The sequence below is a fragment of the Glycine soja genome, chromosome 7, assembly GCF_004193775.1.
Source record: "Glycine soja cultivar W05 chromosome 7, ASM419377v2, whole genome shotgun sequence".
Lineage (NCBI taxonomy): Eukaryota > Viridiplantae > Streptophyta > Magnoliopsida > Fabales > Fabaceae > Glycine > Glycine soja.
Window position 1 is genome coordinate 29,684,859 of NC_041008.1, and position 23,630 is coordinate 29,708,488.

A 23,630-nucleotide genomic window follows, 5' to 3' on the forward strand; every position below is an offset into this window, starting at 1 on the left:
GGCTCACAAAACACTCAAGTCCCAAAACTCACAAAATAACCCTTCAATCCCGGACTTGGTACAGAACTCGTGCAGCCTCCATGTTTTTATAGCAGTGTGTGATTCTGGGCTGCAACTTCTTGTGCTGGATGAGATCTATCATTCTTCCTGAAAATCTGCACTTAAAGATCTAAAAGATACAGTTTGATCTTTTAGTTTTTATCTTTAATCTTTAATCCCTGAACGAACTCTTCTAGTTTGTAATTCAAACTTTAATTATCTTTTAATTCGTTCCTAAAGATAGATCATCTTATCTGCTGCTAACTGCACAATAATCTGTTAAAGATATAACAGATTTATGTGTCCAGTATTTTCGGGCCAGATGTCCTGGACATCGTATCCGACATCGTGGATCCTGCAGCTTTTGTGCATTGTGCAGCAACTCCAGTATTTTCGGGCAGGATGTCCTGGACATTGTATCCGACATCGTGGATCCTGCAGCTTCAATTCTTCATTTGACATTTTATCTTGCCTTGTGCATTGTGCAGCCCGATCTTATTCCTTGACACAACGTTGGACATCATGTGCAGCAATTCCAGCTTTCCTTCATTGTCTAAGTGCTTATGTTTTAACAAAATCTTAGCCAATCTTTTAAAACTCAGTAGAGCTAAGCACTAACAATCTCCCCCTTTGGCAAATTTTGTCTAAAACATACTTAGACACTTCCTGAGCAGGTACGAGCAGTTATGCAAGTGGGATCAGCAACTTTCATTATCAGAGTAATCAAGCACAGCGGAAATTCTTCAAGTTGCAAGTCGTTTCCAGGATGTCAAGACATCAGCTTTCTGCTCCCCCTGTCTCCATGCTTACTGCAGCATCTTCTATCAGCTACTAGTCTTTTCCAGGATGTCAAGACATCTCATGTGACATCAGCTTTCTGCTCCCCCTGTCTCCATCTTCTATCAGCTACTAGTAGCTTACATCAGTCATCATCAGCAGCAGCAATCTCCCCCTCAAAATCATGAATCATGCATACATCGTATCCTACTGCCATACATCGTATCAATCATGCATGCATACATCGTATCCTACTTCTCAAAATCATACATCATGCATAATACTACTATTGCATACATATTAATACCATTACTCCCCCTTTTTAGACAGAATTTGACAAAAGTAGAATGCATGAACTTAAGGTGCAAATATTACAGACCAATAGTAATCCATTGTTCAAAGGGACATGCCCCTATAACTAGTAAGAGTAAAAAGCAAAAATAAAGGTCTGATGGTCATGGGGTGGCTTCAGAATCATCATCATCTGATTCTGTATCCTCTGCTGCATTTTCCTCTTCCTCAGCAGCTTCTTCTTCTTCCTCGGCTGCTTCTACCTCTTCCTCAGCTGCTTCATCTTCTTGCTCAGCTGCTTCTCCATCATCAATGCCACTTTCTGAGAGCCTTTTGATCAGCCGTTCCAGCTCCATCTTCTTCTCTGTGGTGGCTTTGATGGTTGCTTCCAGCACCTTGCATGTGTCCTTGAGTTCAGCAATCAGAGCATCCTTGGACACAGCACCTGAAGCAGCAGCTTTCCCTGATGTCGAGACAATGTCTGGGACATGTGTCCCCTCAAACAATTTGTAATGCAGGGATAGAGGAGATTCTCTCTTCATCACAGAGTCAGTGTAGTTTAAAATATTGGGATGTTGACTCAACATAATGCCACACAATACAGTTGGGAAGGCAATGGGTAATTTGACAGCAAATGATTCTGAATGCTTAACAGTTTGATCAAAAATGTAGTTTCCAAAATTAAATTTGGACTTGGTTCCAACAGCATACAGAAATTTACCCAAACCTGTGGCAACAGTGGAAGTATGATTGGTGGGTACCCAGTTTGCAGCTCCAATCCTGTGCAGAATTGCATACTTCACACTTAGCTTCCCTGCAGACAGCTTCCCTTTCTTTGGCCAATGCTGGATTTGTTTGGCAGTGATTTCCTTGGCAATTTGATGCTCAGAAACAGTAATGTCCACCACTCCATCTGTTGGTCTGCCCAGGTATTTGTTGATCACAGCAGGGGAGAATCTAACACATTTTCCTCTGACAAACACTCTTTGATACTCATCACCCTTTCTGTTTGTTATGTCAGAGGGAATGTTGACAATGAATTCCCTGACTAGACTCTCATAGCAATCTCCCAACTTGGTGACAGTCTTCAGCAGTCCAGCAGCCGTGATGAGGTCCATGATCTCCTTGCAATCCAAGGCAGCTCTTCCCAGTTCTCTTTCCAAGGCAAGTCTGCGTTGATACACGAATTTCCACCTTTCAGTATTGCCAATGGAGTGGAATGAGATGTTGTCCAATGGTGCATCAGGGACATTTTCAGGCACCTTTTTCCCTGATTTCTTGGCCCTCTTTGATGTCGAGACATCTAGTTCGACATCATCATCAGAATCAGATGAGGAAATTTCTTTCCTCTTCTTGGAAGGGATTGCAACTTTGCTCCTTCTGGATGTGGTAGGAGTGATTGGAGTGCTTTTCTTCTGGGCCATAGTCTTGATTCGTCCAGACCTCTTAAGGGGGGTTTTTCCTTTTCTGCTTTGTAGTCTTTCCGCAATGCCAGGTGCCAACTTGTTGGCAATGGGTTCCTCATCAGATTCTACATCTTCGAGGTCAATGAGGTCACCTGGAGCAGGTTCTGGTGCCTTTGGTGCAGGGGTCTCTTCTGTGGCTTGATCATCTTCTTCTGTTGATTCCTCTTCACTGGGTGAAGGGAGGGCTTCAGCATTTGGAGCGGAAGATGTTGGAACATCTTTATCAACATCAGGCACAGAAACATTTGGGGTGGAAGATGTTGGGACATCTTCATCAGCATACGCATTTTTCAGAATGTTACTCACAATACTGCGGATCTTCTTGTCCATCTCTGTGTCTACTTCCCTAGGACTTGTTGCAAGACTAGGGTTTTCAGAAATCTTCACACCCTGTTGTCGTTTGGGAACCAGTTTTTCAGGAACAGGGGCTTGACCAGGAATCATCTGTATGGGCTGGATATTGAATTCAAGTCGTTCCTGGTTTGATGGTGCTTTGGTGGATGATGGAGATGATGGTACAACGGGTGAACCAGGAGCGGAAGTTTCTTTTGGTGAGGTAGCCATTGAGAAGCAGAGCGTTTGGAATGGTTTTGCAAATTTCTGAGAGCTGTTGGGGAATGCTGAAAACGAGATTACCACGAAAATATAAGTTTGAATGAGGAATGTAGAGGGACGTGTGAAGCAACGGTCGAATTTGCTTTGGTTCAGTAGTGAACGTGCTATTAATGTTAAGTGAGACGTTTGAGCACGTTCAGATAGCAGTAGCTGCTATAATTCCTCTAGCAGACAAATGCCCAGCTTGCCCCTCAGTTTTTCAAACTGATTTGCATCCAATGCCTTTGTGAAAATATCTGCTATTTGTTCCTCAGTGTCAACATGCTCCAGTGTGATAACTTTATCATCAACAAGCTCTCTGATATAGTGATGTCTAATGTCAATGTGCTTGGTTCTGCTGTGTTGCACAGGATTTTTAGAAATATTAATAGCACTCAAGTTGTCACAGTATAATGTCATGACATCTTGTTCGACATTGTACTCCTTGAGCATCTGCTTCATCCAAACTAGTTGTGAACAGCTGCTTCCTGCTGCAATATACTCGGCTTCTGCAGTAGATAGGGACACACAGTTCTGCTTCTTGCTGAACCATGAAATAAGATTGTTGCCCAGATAGAAGCATCCACCAGAAGTGCTTTTTCTGTCATTTGCACTTCCAGCCCAATCAGCATCACAATACCCAACCAGCATTGAATCTGAACAATGACAGTACATAATCCCATAGTCACTGGTGCCATTTACATATTTCAGAATTCTCTTTACTTGATTCAAGTGACTTATCTTGGGATTGGCTTGATATCTTGCACACACACCTACTGCATAGGTGATGTCAGGTCCGCTAGCTGTTAAATATAGTAAGCTCCCAATCATGCTTCTGTACAGACTTTGATCAACACTGGTGCCAGCTTCATCTTTTGACAGCTTCAAGTGAGTAGGTGCAGGTGTTCTTTTATGGCTGGCATTCTCCATCCCAAACTTCTTGACAATGTTCTTTGCATACTTGCTTTGTGAGAGGAATATGGAGTCTTCCATCTGCTTCACTTGGAGTCCCAGAAAATAAGTCAGCTCTCCAACAAGACTCATCTCAAATTCAGATTGCATCTATTGGACAAAATGTCGAAGCATCTCATTCGACATCCCTCCAAACACAATGTCATCAACATATATCTGTGCTATCATCAAGTTTTCAGCATCTTGTTTGACAAAGAGAGTCTTGTCAATTCCTCCCTTCCTATACCCTTGCTGAGTAAGGAACTCTGTTAGCCTTTCATACCAAGCTCTTGGAGCTTGCTTCAATCCATAGAGAGCCTTCTTGAGCCTGTATACATGATCTGGATGAGCTGGATCTACAAATCCCTTTGGCTGCTCCACATAGGCTTCTTCATTCAGGTATCCATTCAGAAATGCGCTCTTCACATCCATTTGGTACAGCTTGAATTTGAGGATGCAAGCTACACCAAGTAACAATCTGATGGACTCAAGTCTAGCAACTGGGGCGAATGTTTCATCAAAGTCTACACCTTCAATCTGAGTGTAGCCTTGAGCAACAAGTCTGGCCTTGTTTCTGGTTATAACACCTTCTTCATCGGTTTTGTTCTTGAAGATCCACTTGGTGCCAATCACATTAGTTCCCTCGGGTCTCGGAACTAGCTCCCAGACTTCATTCCTTTTGAATTGCTCCAATTCTTCTTGCATAGCATTGATCCAGAACTCATCAGTCAGTGCCTCTTTCACATTCTTGGGCTCAATTTTGGAGACAAAACATGAGTTGGAGACAATCTCAATCTCCCTTGATCTTGTAGTGACTCCTCTGTTTGGATCTCCTATAATCAGCTCCTTGGGGTGCATCTTCTGGATTCTAATGGAGGGTCTCTTGTCAGGTTGGTTGATGTTTGATTCATCTGTAGCAGAATCAGAGTTTTCTGCATTTTCTGCACTTTTAGCTGTATCTGCTACATTGTCTCCCGATGTTCTGACATCTTCTTCGACATCCTTCTTTCTTGCTGGAGTGAGATCATCAACAACCACATTGATGGATTCCATCACAGTTCTGGTTCTGGAGTTGAATACTCTATATGCTCTGCTGTTTGTAGAGTATCCCAGGAATATCCCTGCATCACTCTTGGGATCCATCTTTCTCCTTTGCTCTCTATCTGCCAAAATGTAACATGGACTTCCAAAGATGTGGAAGTGCTTGACAGTTGGCTTCCTCCCTTTCCAGATTTCATACAGTGTGGTTGGAGTCCCTCTTCTCAGTGTGACTCTGTTGTGGATGTAGCATGCTGTGTTCATGGCTTCAGCCCAGAGATTATAGGGAAGTTCTTTGGCATGGAGCATGACCCTAGCAGCTTCTTGCAAAGTCCTGTTTTTCCTTTCAACTATGCCATTTTGTTGTGGTGTAATGGCTGCAGAGAACTCATGAGTGATGCCTTCAGATGTGCAGTATTCAGTAAACTTGCTGTTTTCAAACTCTCTGCCATGGTCACTCCTGATTCTCTTGATGACACAGTCTTTTTCTCTTTGGAGTCTTAGACTCAACTCCTTGAATACTTCAAAGGTGTCTGATTTTTCTCTGATAAAGTTGACCCAGGTAAATCTGGAGAAATCATCCACAACAACATAGGCATACCTCTTTCCTCCAAGGCTTTCAACTTGCATAGGCCCCATCAAGTCCATGTGAAGTAGTTCCAGCACCCTGGAAGTGGTCTGATGTTGAAGCTTCTGGTGGGACATCTTGACTTGCTTTCCAATCTGACATTCACCACAGATTCTGCCTTCTTCTATTTTCAGATTGGGAATGCCTCTAACAGCACCTTTGTCAATGATTTTCTTCATGCCTCTTAAGTGCAGATGTCTAAATCTTTGATGCCATATTTTGACTTCATCTTCTTTGGAGAATAGACATGTGGAGGAGTACCTGGTTTCTTGAGGTGTCCATAGGTAGCAGTTGTCCTTTGATCTGCTGCCCTTCATTAGAACTTCACTCTTCTCATTTGTCACCAAGCATTCTGACTTTGTGAAGTTTACATTGAATCCTTCATCACACAGCTGACTGATGCTGATCAAGTTTGCAGTCAGTCCCTTCACCAGCAGTACTTTGTCCAGACTAGGAAGTCCATCATGGACTAGCTTTCCCATTCCAGTGATCTTTCCTTTAGAGCCATCTCCAAATGTCACATAGCTAGTGGAGCAAGGTTCAATGTTCACCAGGAATTCTTTGACTCCTGTCATGTGTCTGGAACAGCCGCTATCTAGGTACCAATCTTCCTTAGCTGATGCTCTAAGTGAAGTATGAACAACAAGACTAACAGTCTTGTGTTTTGGAACCCACATCATCTTCCTTCTGCTGCAGCCACCTTGAGTTCCATGATGTGGATGGCCATGTAAATGATAGCAAAAGGGCTTTATGTGACCATACTTGCCACAGTAGTGACACCTCCACTTCTTTCTTTTGCTCCTTTTCTGCTGCGTTCCATGATGTCGAGACCGATGTTGTGACATCGTGGCTCCAGTGCTGTTTTTGGCAGGAACAAATTCTGTCATGGTTGTTCTGCCAGCAGACTTAGGATTAAATCCAAGTCCTCTCTGGTTTCCAACATTCTTTCCAAGCTGTAGCACCTCATCAAGCGTATCTGAGCCTTTATTCAGCATCTTTATTGATTTTGTCATGTTTTCCAGTTTAGAGTTCAGAAAACCAACTTCTCCTTTAAGCTCAGAGATCTCCTCTTCATGTGCCTCCTTTTCAGCCTCCAGATTTGCAATGACCTTCTTCAGTTGTGCTTCTTGCTGAAGAATCTTCTCACTTTTGATGCATAAATCTCTATAGGATGTAGCAAGCTCATCAAAAGTGATTTCACTGTCTGTATCACTTGAATCTTCAGCAGATTCAAATCTCCCAGTGAGTGCATTCACATCTCTGTCAGAATCACTTTCTTGTTCACTCTCTGTATCATCAGACCGACATACAGAAAGTCCTTTCCTCTGCTTCTTGAGATGAGTGGGACATTCAGCTTTGATGTGTCCATAGCCTTCACACCCATGGCATTGAACTCCTTTGCTGTGACTGGGCTTTTCATCTGACCTTTTCTGGTTTTCACTACCTTTCCTGATGTCGAAAGAGATGTTCTGGACATGTGGTTTCTGCCTCCTGTCTATTCTGTTCATCACTTTGTTGAACTGTTTTCCAAGGAGCACAACAGCGTTAGTCAGACCTTCATCAGTATCCAGGTCATACTCATCTTCTTCTCCTTCATCATTGGACACGAAAGCCAGATTCTTGCTCTTCTTTTCAGCCCTATCCGAGAGTCCTAGCTCAAAGGTTTGAAGGGAACCAATGAGTTCATCTACTCTCATGTTGCAAATGTCTTGGGCCTCCTCTATTGCAGTGACTTTCATGTCAAATCTCTTAGGCAAGGATCTGAGGATTTTTCTCACCAGCTTTTCATCTGTCATCTTCTCTCCCAAGGCAGTGCAAGCATTGGCAATTTCAAGAATGTTCATGTGGAAGTCATGAATACATTCTTCTTCCTTCATCTTCAGATTTTCGAATTTTGTAGCCAACAGTTGCAATCTGGACATCTTCACTTTGGAGGTTCCTTCATGAGTGGTTTTCAGGATCTCCCATGCATCCTTGGCCACTGTGCATGTGTTGATCAGTCTAAAGATATTCTTGTCAACTCCATTGAATAGAGCATTCAAGGCTTTGGAGTTTCCAAGTGCCAATTCGTCTTCTTCTTTTGTCCAGTCTTCTTCTGGCTTTAATTCATCAGTGGGCTTTCCTTCTGTGTCCAGCATCTTGGGATGTTCCCAGCCTTTGATGACAGCTTTCCAGGTTCTGCTATCCAGTGATTTGAGGAAGGCCACCATCCTTGCTTTCCAGTATTCATAGTTGGTTCCATCCAGAATTGGTGGTCTGTTCACTGGTCCTCCTTCTTTCTCCATGTTCATCAGAATTTATCTCCCTAGATCTCACTCAGTGATTTCGAGTGCCTGCTCTGATACCAATTGAAATTCTGATACCACTGCCAGATGTCGTACCGGATGTCACGACATCACGCTTCAGAACATGCAGATTATATTTGGGAGTATGAACAGATTAAACAAGTAAATAACACAAGAGAATTGTTAACCCAGTTCGGTGCAACCTCACCTACATCTGGGGGCTACCAAGCCAGGGAGGAAATCCACTAAAATAGTGTTAGTTCAAGGTCTAACAGCCACTGTTTACAACCTTCTCACCTAACCACTACCCGTGCAATCTCTACCTAAGAGCCACTCTTAGATATGAGAACCCCTCTCACTCCCTCTCAAACACTCTCCCGTGTTTACAATTAAATCAAATAACCACCAGAGATTGCTCTCTGAACAAAAGGGATCAACCCTACACACTAGAGATCAACTCTACACACTCAGGTCCAACTCTTGATGTTAGAGTAACATCAAGGTGGCTCACAAAACACTCAAGTCCCAAAACTCACAAAATAACCCTTCAATCCCGGACTTGGTACAGAACTCGTGCAGCCTCCATGTTTTTATAGCAGTGTGTGATTCTGGGCTGCAACTTCTTGTGCTGGATGAGATCTATCATTCTTCCTGAAAATCTGCACTTAAAGATCTAAAAGATACAGTTTGATCTTTTAGTTTTTATCTTTAATCTTTAATCCCTGAACGAACTCTTCTAGTTTGTAATTCAAACTTTAATTATCTTTTAATTCGTTCCTAAAGATAGATCATCTTATCTGCTGCTAACTGCACAATAATCTGTTAAAGATATAACAGATTTATGTGTCCAGTATTTTCGGGCCAGATGTCCTGGACATCGTATCCGACATCGTGGATCCTGCAGCTTTTGTGCATTGTGCAGCAACTCCAGTATTTTCGGGCAGGATGTCCTGGACATTGTATCCGACATCGTGGATCCTGCAGCTTCAATTCTTCATTTGACATTTTATCTTGCCTTGTGCATTGTGCAGCCCGATCTTATTCCTTGACACAACGTTGGACATCATGTGCAGCAATTCCAGCTTTCCTTCATTGTCTAAGTGCTTATGTTTTAACAAAATCTTAGCCAATCTTTTAAAACTCAGTAGAGCTAAGCACTAACAGTGGGGCTCTTGCTCCTACGTACCCTCCATCGAAGAGGAAATCAGACCTACGTAGTTCTTTTTTATGCGTGAATCAAGTGATTCTTTTTACTTGAAGGGTGATCATTTTAAGGCGTTGGACCTTAAAAATGATCCATTTTACTTGGTAAAAAACTGAAATGATAAACTTTCAAAACCCTATTTTTGTGGACGAGCTTACTAGGCGAGTTGATTTTAGCCTTAGTTTCACTTTAGTTATTAGTCAATTCAATTAAGAATGAGAAATCCCAAAGAGAAAACGTCCGATTGATTTTTCGCTTTATTCTACTAAAAGGTAATTTTTTCGATTATTATATTATTATCTTACCTCTTTTTTGATTTCCAACGTGGTTACGGCACGACCGAACGGTCGGAATTCATTTTAATAGAAATTAACGGATGATACAATTCAAATGATCGGTGGGAATTTATTTTATTTTTAGATTAGGCGAGAAACGACTTAAATAAATGACTGAAGCTCGTCAAAAGGGGGTACGGAAAGTAAATGAAAACGAGAATAAAAATACATGAAACAAAATGTGGACCACCACGGGTACATAGAATGAATTGAAAAGCTCGATTTGGAAACTTACCCGTTGAAGAACGAAGAACGGATGAAGAACGGTGAATAACGGAGGAAAACCTTCACGGATTTGCTTACGGAAACCTCTCGGAAGCGTTACGGAAGAACCTCGGCTTGGATTTTCTTCACGGAAACAATTTTTTTCACCAAAAACAGCTGAAATACCTCACCAGGGGCATCCGGGATCCTTAGAACAGCCCCCTTCAGCCTATTTATAAGAAAAAGGGGGAGGAGGTTGCCGCCCAGCTCACCCAGGGAAGCAACCCAGCTCCAAAAAAACATTCTGGAAGGCCCAATTCAAAATTTCTAAATTGCTATTTGCACCCCCCCAATTTTGATAAGTTCACCCCCCTTCTTTCGTAATTTACGGAAAAGTTACGAAAGCCTTACGGAAGCATATAGGACTTGATTTTATTCTTTTTTTCTCTTCTCTGTCACCCGTATTAAGTTAAATATTCTTATTTAGGGTTATGGGAATTTTATGGAAGCATTACGGGTGTCCCGGAAGCCCCGAAATCCCATTTTTCAACAAAATGGGGGTGTGGTGGCCACCTAGCTCGCCCAGAAACCTCTAGAAGGGCCCAGATTCGAAAATTACTATTTGCACCCCCCCCCATTTTACTAAATACACCCCCTTTACCTTTTTTTGGTAATTCTTTTTCCGTAACGTTACGAAACTTTACGAATTTCGTAACGATACTTATTTTCCTTCCGCAAGGTTACGAATCTTCACGGATTATGTATTTACTCTTTTTTAGCTTTCGAAGAAGTTACGAAAACTCACGAATTGCGAAAAACACCTCCTTTCGATTTCCGTCACATTACGGAATTTTCACGGATCGCGTAAGCCTGCTTTCTTTTGATTTTCGGCACGTCTCGGGACTTCACATATTGTGCAACAAAGGGTGCCAAGTATCTCGAAGCAGCCAATCAAAGGTTTTATATCATCAAATAATAATCCCCGGACGAAATTAGGGTATGACAGTATGAATGATGAAATCCAATCCGATGTTTTCTTGAATTAATTAACTTCACTTTTATTGTTTCTGTAACTTTATGTAGTTCTAATTCTGTTATTTTTGTGATTTTCGTTATTTCCATAAATTTCGTTATTTCATTACTTTAAATTTCATTAGTTAAACAAACCCATGATATTTCGACTAAAAATTGTGCATAACTATTGAACTGATAACCTATATCCAAATGAATTAAGTAAACTCAAGTCCCTGTGGAGACGATCTCTTTTTACAAATCTATAACCTGCGACGACAATTGATACGCTTGCCAAAAGTCTAACAATAACTCCAATCAGAAACCATTTGATGGTTGCAGTTTCCTTCTTTTCCTTTTTTTCCTCTTGTTCTCTCTCTCACTCCATCATGCTCTAAATGCCACCGTGGAAAGTTTCCACAATGGTGATCTCACAATATATATATATATATATATCCCTTTCTTTACATCACGCATTTCCCAAAATGATACCCGTTGTTGTCGTGCTATGACAACACGGTCTTCCTCCATTACTCTCGTATTGTCCCTTTGTCAGGATGGGCCACCACAACGATAGTGCCTTTGTGCGGCTCTCTTCCCCTTCCCATCTCACGTATATCCATCGCATGCTTCATGGTGGTGCTTCTATCTAGAATAGTACCCGCCATCATCCGTCACTATTGTGCCGTGACGACACAACTCCTCTCCAAGACCTAGTTGTGCATGTCAGAGAAAGAGAAAGGGCATAACAATGTTTAGGGTTATCACTCCAAGTCTTTGTGTTGCCTTTTAAACGTATAAGTTGGGCCCATTTCCCTTTTCCTTGTGAGAGCAACAGTTAAAAAAGGGTTGTTTTACGGTTGTTTTACTTTTTTTTATTTGAGTGTATTAAAATATGATTACACAATTTTTAATGGTGTACGTGTATATTTGAGTAAAAAATAGTATACATTTTTAAACAATAGAAAAATTTCGGTGGTCATAAAATACAAAATCCTACAAAAACTTATTATAAGGAACATTTTCTCTTAACACTTGTTATAATAATAAAGGTTGCAATATAATTCTAAATAAAAAAAGTAGTAAAATTGTAAATAATTAATCCTTATTAAAATGAATTTGCATTAAATTAATCATTTAATATTAAAGTAATTCAATTTAAAGATTAACTCTTATTTAATTGTGATAAGAGGGAATAGTTTCAATTTTTATAATTTGAGTTACTAATTTATTTATTACATTGATCACAAAATATTTCTTTGAGATAAAAAGAGATAATTAGATGTGATATTTTTTTGTTTCTTATAACCTACATGAGGACTCAAGTTGTTACAACTTGTTGTACTCAAAGTTATTTTAATAATAATAATAATATTAATTTTGAACTATTAAAAGGTAATGGATTAGTTGGATGCGATATCCTTCTTAATCCTTGAAATTCTGAAACAAAAGCTGCGACAGTTTGATGTCTCAAAAATTTTAAATAATAGTTGAAATAATAACTTGTGTAAAGAATTGACTTTGGTGTGACACTTCTGCCGACTCTAATTTTAGAAGGTATCAGTTGTGACAACTCAAAAGTCCTAAAATAGTAAAAATAAAAAATAAAAAAGTTATAGATACATAGATTCTGATTTTCCATTATACTTATAGATATGTAGAACCATGGAATTACCCTTGTCGAGTCATATAAAATAAAACACAATTTATCAAAATTAAAAATAAAAATAATTAGATGAATAAATTCATAGACCTTATTATAATTAATTCTTAGTTGCGTTTTAAGGTGAGATAAATATTTTAAAAGTTATTTGTTTAATTAATTAAAGGTAACCATTTTTTGAAAAATGAACATCATAGGCCCTGAGCGTGTAATGGATTCCTGAACCCAAATTTGGTTTTCAAAAACTATTTTTTGTTTAAAAAGGTTTCAAAATGTTTTCCTAGTAAAAATTATTGGTGTTGACTATTTAACTTTTTAAAACATTATCATTTTGAGTTTTGGTTGTCCCGTTGTGACCCCGATTGCGATAGTACTCTAGCTAGTAGGCTCTGTTTTTGAGTGTTTTAGTAACTCTGAAAGGATCTTCCCAATTTGTAGCAAGTTTGACTTATCTAGTATATTTCTTGGCTTTTCCACATTTCCTTAGTACCAAGTCGCTTGCCTAGAAGTTTATCGGCTTGACTCAGTTGTTGTATTTTTTTCTCGACTCTTCTTTGGTACAATTTGGCTCTCATGTGGACTTCTTTGATGGTCTCTTCAGCCAAATCGAGTGATTCACTATGCATCTCATTGTTTTCCTTCTCTATAAAGTTTATGTTTTGGAGAGAAGATTCTCTAACTTCTACCAGTATCATAGCATCAGATCCATATGATAGTCGAAAAGGGGTTTCACCTATTGTCGACTATCGAGAGCAATGGTAAGCCCATAGGAAAACAGGATGCTCTTCGGCTCAATTGCCTTTGGTCTTTCCAACTCATTTTTTCACCTCTCTGAGTATGGCCTTGTTTGCTACTTCTATTTGTTCATTGCTTTGTGGTTGTTCCACTGAAGTTGCTTTGTATTTAATTCCTAGATTTATAAGGAACTCCTCAACTCCTTTGTCAATGAACTACTTTCCATTGTTGGGAATTTTGAATTGGCACACAATGTTCTTCCAAATGAATTTTTGAACATTTGCTACTAAAATGATTGTTATTGGCTTGACCTCAATTCATTTGTGAAATGATCCATGCCAACTAGAAGAAACTTTACTTTTGTGTGTGTGGAGGGGGGGGGGGGGGAGGATGTAACATCCCAGTTTTTCGTAAATAAATTTAAAAAGCTTTTTAGTAAAAATTAATAAATAAATAAATATAGAGCAAATAATAGGCTGAGTACCCTAGGTATAAATAGTTATGTTAAGTCAGCTACCTCCTTTTTGGCCTCATTTTCGTTTTTCCATTCTCTTCTCAAAATCCTTTCTTTTTCCCGCAGCCCACCAAACCTATCTCAGAAAAACGATGATCTTGAACCCGTTCACCGTTGGATCGTCATGAAATTTGAGTATCATGTTCGCAACCAAATTCCGAACATTCGCACCGTTGGGAATTTAAAAATCGTATCTGGGCTTAGAGGAAAACCCTTCGCATTGTAGAATTTTAATTTCCCGCAGAAACCCAAAACTTTCTCGGTAAAACTACAATCCCAGTTTCTTTAGCCGTTGGATTTTCATGAAATTTGGATACGTTGTTTGAAATTCAATTCCGCACACGTCCACCGTTGGGATTTGCGAGATAATATTCGTGGAGGGAGAAAAAGGAATCGCATGAAGACAGTACAAGTGGAGGTTTCAATCTCTTCTCTGTCTCTCTGACGTTTGGGAATTCTATCGGAGCAGTCGGAGGAATAATTGAAAGAATTTCAGGGAACCGCTAGAGATGTTGCTATCACTGGCTGAAGACACGTGAGTCCGCTCAGAGGTAAGGGATGAGTTATTCACAGTTGGGGCTTAGTGAGAACATGTGTAGGGATCCTTAGAGGATTAAATTGGGGTTTTATTTTGAGATGTTTATTAAATTGCAATTTTTCCTTTATGATTATAAATAAAATATTGATGTCCTAATGAAAACTGCTTGATAAATTGTGCTCTTGATATTTGTATATTTCGACCTATGATTTTGATATAATTGTGTAATATTATTTAAGGGTTTTAGTCCTAATGTTGTGATAGTCTTTTATATAAATTGTTATATTGAGGATATAAAATGATGATTCAAATTGTGAGTATGTGATGAATTGTAGAAGAACATGTTGCTTTGAGATTATAATATTGTTATTGAGATTGAGTATAAGTGTAAAGTTCAACATGTGTTAATTTGTGAGATACGTGTAAACATGTGATGGTGAATTGTGATACTATGAGATGTGAAATTGTGAATGAGTTCTACTTGTGGATAAGTGTGTAGTTAACACTTGATGTGAAATTACTTGTGCTGTAAGCTATGAATTGTATAATAACCCGACGAGCGTTATCTTGAGAAAAGCGTTGATGCGCAGTGTTAAAGAGAAAACTCTTAGCACGAAACATATATACTAATAAGGAATAAAAAAAATTCAAATATTATAGTTGGATATTTGTGAGCCTTGACGACCTTGTAGTATGGTGTTCTGCCTTAATTGCATAGATAGTATGGTTGTTTGTGATTTCTTGTTCTTAGTGATGCTAATACTCTATAGTTGGATGACTCGTATCAAGTTATATTTCATAAGGAATACTCTTTTGATCGTACCTTCTAATTCTAGTGCAACCTGTTTTTTTGTGTTGCGTGCTTAAGTCAATTAAATTGATTTCACTTTAAAGCCTGAGTATAATTAATTCTTTGTGTTATGAGACTACATCAAATAATTGGATTACTGATGTTTCTATCACAATCAAGTGATTGTTAATGTCTTCATATGGGTGTACATTGTGGTCATGTTTTTGTTTCTAGAATTCATTGAAATATTGTTGTTGATTCTGAATAAGTGATCATTTTTTTTATTCAAAATTATTATCTCCTAATTAATCGAGTGTTCATCTTGTTATTAGTTGCTCATCTTCCAATCATGTCTAGTTAAACTGCTTGATAATCTTTCTTGTTGTTACTTCTATTACGAATAACACAAAGTTAATTCAAATATGTTATCTCTCACCTAGAAATACTTTTAAAAATACTTTTAATTAATATTTGAATTTTTTTTATTCCTTATTAGTATATATGTTTCGTGCTAAGAGTTTTCTCTTTAACACTGTGCATCAACGCTTTTCTCAAGATAACGCTCGTCGGGTTATTGTACAATTCATAGCTTACAACACAAGTAATTTCACATCAAGTGTTAACTACACACTTATCCACAAGTAAAACTCATTCACAATTTCACATCTCATAGTATCACAATTCACCATCACATGTTTACACGTATCTCACAAATTAACACATGTTGAACTTTACACTTATACTCAATCTCAATAACAATATTATAATCTCAAAGCAACATGTTCTTCTACAATTCATCACATACTCACAATTTGAATCATCATTTCATATCCTCAATATAACAATTTATATAAAAGACTATCACAACATTAGGACTAAAACCCTTAAATAATATTACACAATTATATCAAAATCATAGGTCGAAATATACAAATATCAAGAGCACAATTTATCAAGCAATTTTCATTAGGACATCAATATTTTATTTATAATCATAAAGGAAAAATTGCAATTTAATAAACATCTCAAAATAAAACCCCAATTTAATCCTCTAAGGATCCCTACACATGTTCTCACTAAGCTCCAACTGTGAATAACTCATCCCTTACCTCTGAGCGGACTCACGTGTCTTCAGCCAGCGATAGCAACATCTCTAGCGGTTCCCTGAAATTCTTTCAATTATTCATCCGACTGCTCTGATAGAATTCCCAAACGTCAGAGAGATGGAGAAGAGATTGAAACCTCCACTTGTACTATCTTCATGCGATTCCTTTTTCTCCCACCACGAATATTATCTCGCAAATCCCAACGGTGGAAGTGTGAGGAGTTGAATTTCGAACAACATATCCAAATTTCATGAAAATCCAACGGCTAACGAAACTGGGATCGTAGTTTTACCGAGACAGTTTTGGGTTTCTGCGGGAAATTAAAATTCTACAATGCGAAGGGTTTTACTCTAAGATCAGATATGATTTTTAAATTCCCAACGGTGATAATGTTCGGAATTGGGTTGCTAACATGATACTCAAATTTCATGACGATCCAACGGTGAACGGGTTCGAGATCGTCGTTTTTCTGAGATAGGTTTGGTGGGCTGCGGGAAAAAGAAAGGGTTTTGAGAAGAGAAGGGAAAAACGAAAATGAGGCCAAAAAGGAGGCAGCTGACTTAACATAATTATTTATACCTAGGGTACTCAGCCTATTATTTGTTCTATGTTTATTTATTTATTTATTTTTACTAAAAAGCTTTTTAAATTTATTTACGTAAAACTGGGATGTTACAGAGGAGGTCCAAGTATGTTTACTTCGCATGTGGAGAAGGACCACGGAGCCACTATATTGTGTAATTCTTCAGCCAATAGATGAGATATGTTGCCAAATCTCCAACACTCTTGACATTTCTTCATATATTTAGTGTAGTCTCTTCTTATTGTTGGCCTATAGTATCCGACACTGAGTACTCGGGTAGTCATTGACCAAGATCCCAAGTGCATTTAGAAAATTCCTCTATGCATCTCGTTCATCATGTACTTGACCTGATCCCTAGTTAGGCCCTTCAATAGAGGAGTCGTGAAGCCTCTCTTGTATAGGTCTCCACCACCCTCAATAACATAGTAGCTGCCATTTCTATAGCGGTTGTCAATTTGGCAAAAAAGTCTACTAGGCATTGAACTTTCATTAACCCCCTTGGTGCATACTTGATCATAAATTCTGACAGCTCAACAGACCAAGCTATCATTCGGCCTAAAGTTTTGGTTTCTTTAGCACTGTTTAAATTGGGTGCTCAATTCAAACCACTATCTAATGGCTCTGGAAGGTATAGTCTTCTAGCAGTAATGACTAGAGCAAAGGATAACTTCTCAATCATTTGATACCAAGTCTCTTCATCTTTGAGGACTTGACTAATGTAGTAAACAAGATTTCGACTCTTTCCTTCCTCTACCACGACTACAGAGCTTATAACATGTTTAGATACTACTAAGTATAGGATCAGATCTTTACCTAGTTGAGGTCTAGTGAGGATGGGTGGTGAAGGGTTGAACTCTTTCAGTTTTTCAAAGTGGACTTTGCATTCGTCCTTCAAATTTATTCCTTTATGCTTCTTCAGTAGTTTGAAGAAAGGATTAGTCGTATCAGCAACTCTTAGTAGGAATCTGAATAATGTTGTTAGTCTTCCAGTGAGTCTTTGCACTTCTTTAAGAGTATTCTAACTTCTCATCTCAATGATGGTTGCACACTTCTCCGGGCTGCCCTCAATCCCTCTATGAATAAGCATGAAGCCAAGAAATTCCCCTCATTGTACCTCAAATATGCATTTTTTCGGGTTAAGCCTCATGTTGTACTTTCTTATTTTTGTGTGAGAGGTGGTGCTTGTGCTTTTAATCACCATGTGATCTACATAGACTTCTAGGTTCCTTCCAAGTTAATTCACGAATATCTTTTCTATTATCCTCTGATAAGTTGCTCCGACATTTTTAAGACTAAATAACAATATACAAATTACAGACAACACCATGTGCTTTTTGTTTGCTCTAAAAGCAACATTTAAGGGAATATTCCACAGAAGCCTTCTATTCTCTTGTATGTTATCTTTTTCTTAAATTCAAACATTAGTTATTCAAATGTAAGAGACGCAAATAGAATTTGAATAAAATAGTACATGTGCACTTCCCTTTTCATGATACTCAGTCTTTGAGATTGGACACATGAATTTACCTTATGATAGTGTGTTACACTGATATGCACTAGAGTGAATGCTCACTAAATATAGCATGCTAGATGCTAGGTTAAAACAGAGCATATTCTCTATAGTTGTGGAGGATATTTAATGCTATAAATGCCTTTAACATAATAATCATGTCTATTTGCCAAAACTGATTAGAATATCAATAATTTATACTTATTGTTATACATCAAAATCTAAGGTGGATGAGACTCGTGATCATCCAGACCTAACATCTTCTAAGTTCCTTCTAATTTGATTCACGAATATCTTGTCCATTAGCCTCTGATAAGTTGCCCTGACATTCTTAAGACCAAATAACAATAGTTAGTCACATCAATCATGAACATAGTCTTCTCCTCATCTTGCTTGAACATTGAAATCTGATTATACTCGGAATATGCATTTAAAAACCCGAGGATGGGAAATCCAGATGCTCCATCAACTAGGCGATCTATACTCGGAAGCAAGTATAAGTATTTAGGGTAGGATTTGTTTAGGTATGTGTAGCTAACCATGTGGTGTATTACCTCTTTGATGAATCATGCATTCAGGAGTTTCTTTGTTTCTTCATCCAGAGCCTTCCTTTTTTAGGGTCGACTTTCCTCTTTATTTGCATAATTGGTCTAGCCTTCAGACAAATAGCTAGCCAGTGATAGTAGAACTCGGGATCTATTCTTGGCATGTTTGAGGCTAACCATGCAAGGAGGTCAACATTCATGGTCAGTACTTGGCCTATGGATTCTTCTACCTTTGTACTCATCTGGCATCCTAGTTTGGTGCACTAAGATGGTTCTTTTCCAAGTTGGAAAGACTTCTCTTCCTTAGTGGGCTTTGCTCTTGGCTCAACCTCTCTCAGTTCAAGCTTTGCTTTGCCTAAGTTGTTATTGAAAGAGGTGCATGCGACCAGTTACTCCTTAGGCTCTATCACTTTCTTTCCCTTGGCAATATTGAGGCTTGTAGTGTAACATTCCCTTGCCATTATATCTTCACTTAAAAACTCCATCACCAGACAAGGAGTCTAAATGATGGCCCCTAACTCGTTGAGCGAAGGATGTCCTATCAATATATTATAAGAGGTTAAGGCATTCAGTAGGAGGTACTTAATCATGATGGACTTTGACTCCCTTTCATCTCCAAAAGTGGTTACACTACTAGAAAAGTAATATTTTATGACGCACATTCTAAGACGGTTATTTGGGACCATCTTAGAATGTGACGCGGTGGCAAACTTGTAATTAAGATATCTGGAAATTGCTTTTCATAACGCACATTCTAAGACGGTTGTTAATAACCGCCTTAAAATGTAGTTGGGTGGCAAATTTGTAATTATTGACAAAATATCAACGACAGTCTTAAGAGAAAACCGCCTTCGTTTTTGCGCACATAGGACCAGGACCTTTGGTATTCTTTCTTCTTCTACGAAAATTCGAATGATCACCGCTGGCCTCAAGGAATTAACATCAATTCTTTTTCTCAGTTCTCTCAGTTCTAGGTGGGTTAATAAGTGTGGGTCATTCTCTCTTTCTCTCAGTTCTCTCATTTCTCATTTCTTGCATTTTCTATTTATTTTAATTTTAATTGTCCGATTTCTTCCAATTTTTCCTCAATCTTTGTAGGGTTAGGGATTTGAGGCTGCGGACAAGGGGTTGGTGGCGGCGGAGAAGGGGTTGTCCCTTATTTTTTTGTTGTTGTTGATCTCCGCATCCCTCCTCGACTCACTATTCCACCCAAAAGCACTGTTTTTTCATTCACATTCCTCTCACTCAGAATCAGATCACACCACTGCAAAACCCTAAATTCAATTTTTCGATCTTGCCCGTCGCAGCCGGAGTGGAAATTGGGAGCATGAGGGACGAGGCGCCTGCCATAAACAACACCAATGTCTTTGTCGTGCTCGGAAGCCTCAAGAAGAAGAAGGACCAGCGGGGCCCGTCCAAGCCCAATGACAAGAAGGACATCTTTTGGGCCCCCGCGCCTCTCACCTCCAAGTCATGGGCCGATGTTGACGACGAAGATGACAACGACTACTATGCCACCATCGCTCCTCCCGAATCTGTTTGGGTCGCGCCGATCGTCACTCTAAACGACGCTGCTGCTGCTGAGGTTTCATTTTTTTATTTGCCCTATTTTTTCCCTCCCTCCTTATAAATTCATTGTTTTTACTTATTTATTTGGATTGTTGTTTGTCTTTGACCAAACTGTGGATTGGTTCAACTGCATGGACATCACTGCTATTCCGAAATCTGTGTTTCTATATCTATCTATCCATGAAAATTAATTTGTGTTTCACGAGAGTACTGTTGGTTTAGAGAAACTGGCTTCCCTCACTGGCAAGCACATTGCATTTTTTATTTTCCTATAATTTTTAATGGTTTTTTTAGAGTTTAATTTTTCACGGATTGTGAAATTTTAATTTTTTTTTTGTAGTATGCACATGTAATTGTGACTGTCCTTTCAGGTATATATGAACGGATATTGCCATTTGTCTGGCCTGCTACCAATACCTTTACATTCTAAAGAAAAGGAATCAGGATGTAATGATTCTTATGACCTTCAAAATGAAGAGACTTCTTTAAGGTAATTGCAGACGTCTATCATGTTAATGCCATAAGGATATTTGTGTTGCATCTTACTGGAAAATTATCTTTTGTAGCGTTGATTTTAAAACCAGTTAGTATGTTTAGTTTACAGCCTAATTTTATAGCATCTTAAGGAATATTTTCCCCCTAATCCTATAATCTCAAATGTGTTAGGCAGAATGTGGTGGGACATGTAGAGAAATAAGCTTTCGTTTGTTCCCTGTTATTTTTGCCTTTTTTTTTTCAATCAATTTATCTAGGTGCCTTTTTTTTATTCGATTAAACGTTTGAGCTACCTTAGGGTATATTAATCTGCGTTTAGCTGTTGATTTCGATTTCGGGTTTGGATATTGCTAATTACAATGCTGTCTAATTCAGCTGAAATGGTTTATTGATGATGCCGTTTGTTTGCATGCGAATTTGAATTCGCAAACTGGATTGCGATTGGCAGCAAAACCGTATTTTTGTTTGATTCCGCAGTGTGATTTCAGATCCAAAATGGGTAAATAAAAAAGCTATTGGCAGCAGGTTTGTAAAACCGATTCTCTTCTGGCTGACCAGCTGCGTGTACTGTGGATGGACGAATCTGAATCCACTCTAAATAAAGGGAGCATTCAAACTTGGCGATCAAGTTAATTAAAAGTTTAGGGCTTCTGTTTTGTAATCTACCAATGTAATTTAGCCTAATGAGTCCCCAAGATATCCAGGAATACAATCTATGAGCAGAAAGTACCAAAAATACCCAAAATCCTTGAAACAAACACCTAATGTCTTTGGGGTTTTGGATCTTTTCTGTTCACAGCCTTAGATGATGTTTGAATTTGACTCTTTTAAGATAATTCTTTTTGGTCTGAAGTCTGTAAGATGCAAAATAAAAGATCGAGGTTGGTATATATATATATATATAGAGAGAGAGAGAGAGTTTATTTTTTAATACAATTTTTCCATTTTGACGGTCAATAATTTACTTTATTTTCAGGTTGGACCCCAAGCAATCTATGTGGTTGGTCGAGACAATGATGAATCAATTGCTGCTGGGAGTGAAATAAGTGATGCTGCAAGCTGGGAAACTGTTAATGACGATGAAATGGAAGTCCTTGAGGATTCCAGAGAGATTTGTTTCTTTTTCCACCTGTATTGTGATTCTTACTGTGTTTCAACTTGTTTCTTTGTGAGAGGAAGTCTAAAGAAGAAGAAAAAAAGTTATTTGGAATCCTTATCTAAAGTTTGCTTCCACGTGGATCATTCTATTTTGGCCAAGTTTTTTAATGGCTTATTAGATTGGTAACTCAACCGATTCATCTACTTTCAGGCATATTAGTCTAATCCAAAAGCTCTTAGGTACGGTATTTGTTAGCATGTGGTATTTGTTAGGATACAATTAATCATAAAAATAAAACATAATTTCTTTATTAAAAAACACTATTCTAAAAGCTCTCACTTTATAATTATAACTTAGTCTTTTTTATCAAAATAATTCAGTACAGCAAAAAAATATAAAAATAATTCAGAAATTATAGTGTGGAATCACTCTAAATTCCACACAGTTAACTTTTTGTCAACTGGGCAGCTGCCACTCCAGTGTCTAGTCTACTTGTAAAAAACGCGTGATTTTTTTAGTTTAATTTTTATGTGGTGTTAGTATAGAATATTTATATTATTAATTAGTACTACTAAATTATTGTTGATATGTTTTCTAAATTAGTACAAAAGCAATAAGGTTATCATACATAATACATACGAATGAGTTTGTAATTAAATAATAACAAAAAAAATCAGACTGTCCTTGAAGAAATTATTTACCTATTTTTATGTAGCACTTAAAATATTTTTTATTTTAAGTCAACAAATTATACTTTTCATATGAATTCCCATTTCAGTTAGTAAAAATGAAAGTCTCCGTTTTTTAAAAAAATCAGGTTCATTCTGGTTCGGATGCAGTATTAAAATATTTATGTACCTTTTTAACAATATAAATTTTTGAAATAATTACTTATTTTTGGTTTTTGTATTTTTATTTGAAATTAGTTTTAGGTTCTGTATATTCAAAGAAGAGAATGACTAAATTTGCATGTTTTTTAAAGTTTGTAGATCAAAATGGGCTGATTTGAAATTATAAGAATTAAAACCAAATTTTAGAAAAAGTATACCAAAACATATTTTGTCCCAAAGAATAATGTTTGGCTCCTTTGGGAATTTAGTAAATTGATCCATTTAAAATAAAAAAATATTAAATAAAATAAAATTTTGAAAATTGCTAATAATAAATTTAAATGTTACAAATTATTTATTAATTTTAATTTTAGAATAAATAACCTATGTACTAATAAAATAAAATATTTTTTTGAAATTCATACTTAGCTATAGTTTCTTAATGATTAATAGTATATTTTTTTACAGTAATAATTTATAATTTTAAATTCTTAATTTCAATTGTTTAATAGAATAAGAATTATTGTATATCAAGAAATTTTGTATTTGGTGTCTACTTAGATATATGGCCAACTATATACATTTTTAATTCACAAATGATTAAGAGGAGATTAATATAATGGCATATAATTACACGTCTTAATGTTAATCACTCTAAGACTCAATTAACTATTATTAATTAGGTAGTAATCAGGGAGTTAGCTACTAATCTAAGTAACTATATCTAACTTTCTTCCTTAACTAAACTAACTGATAAACTTAAACTTGCTTTAACCAACATAAAGTTACAAGCTGAATTTGAAAAAGAAAAAAAAATCAACCTAATTTTC

The 23,630-nt window shown here is 37.7% G+C and overlaps 1 long non-coding RNA gene across 1 annotated transcript; it reads left to right on the forward strand.

Moving 5' to 3' along the window:
• The first annotated feature begins 20,478 nt into the window (after positions 1 to 20,478).
• Positions 20,479 to 22,056, forward strand: LOC114417793. Its single transcript, XR_003667923.1, has 2 exons — positions 20,479 to 20,866; positions 21,848 to 22,056. It is a non-coding gene; the product is annotated as an uncharacterized LOC114417793 (long non-coding RNA).
• Positions 22,057 to 23,630: the final 1,574 nt, after the last annotated feature.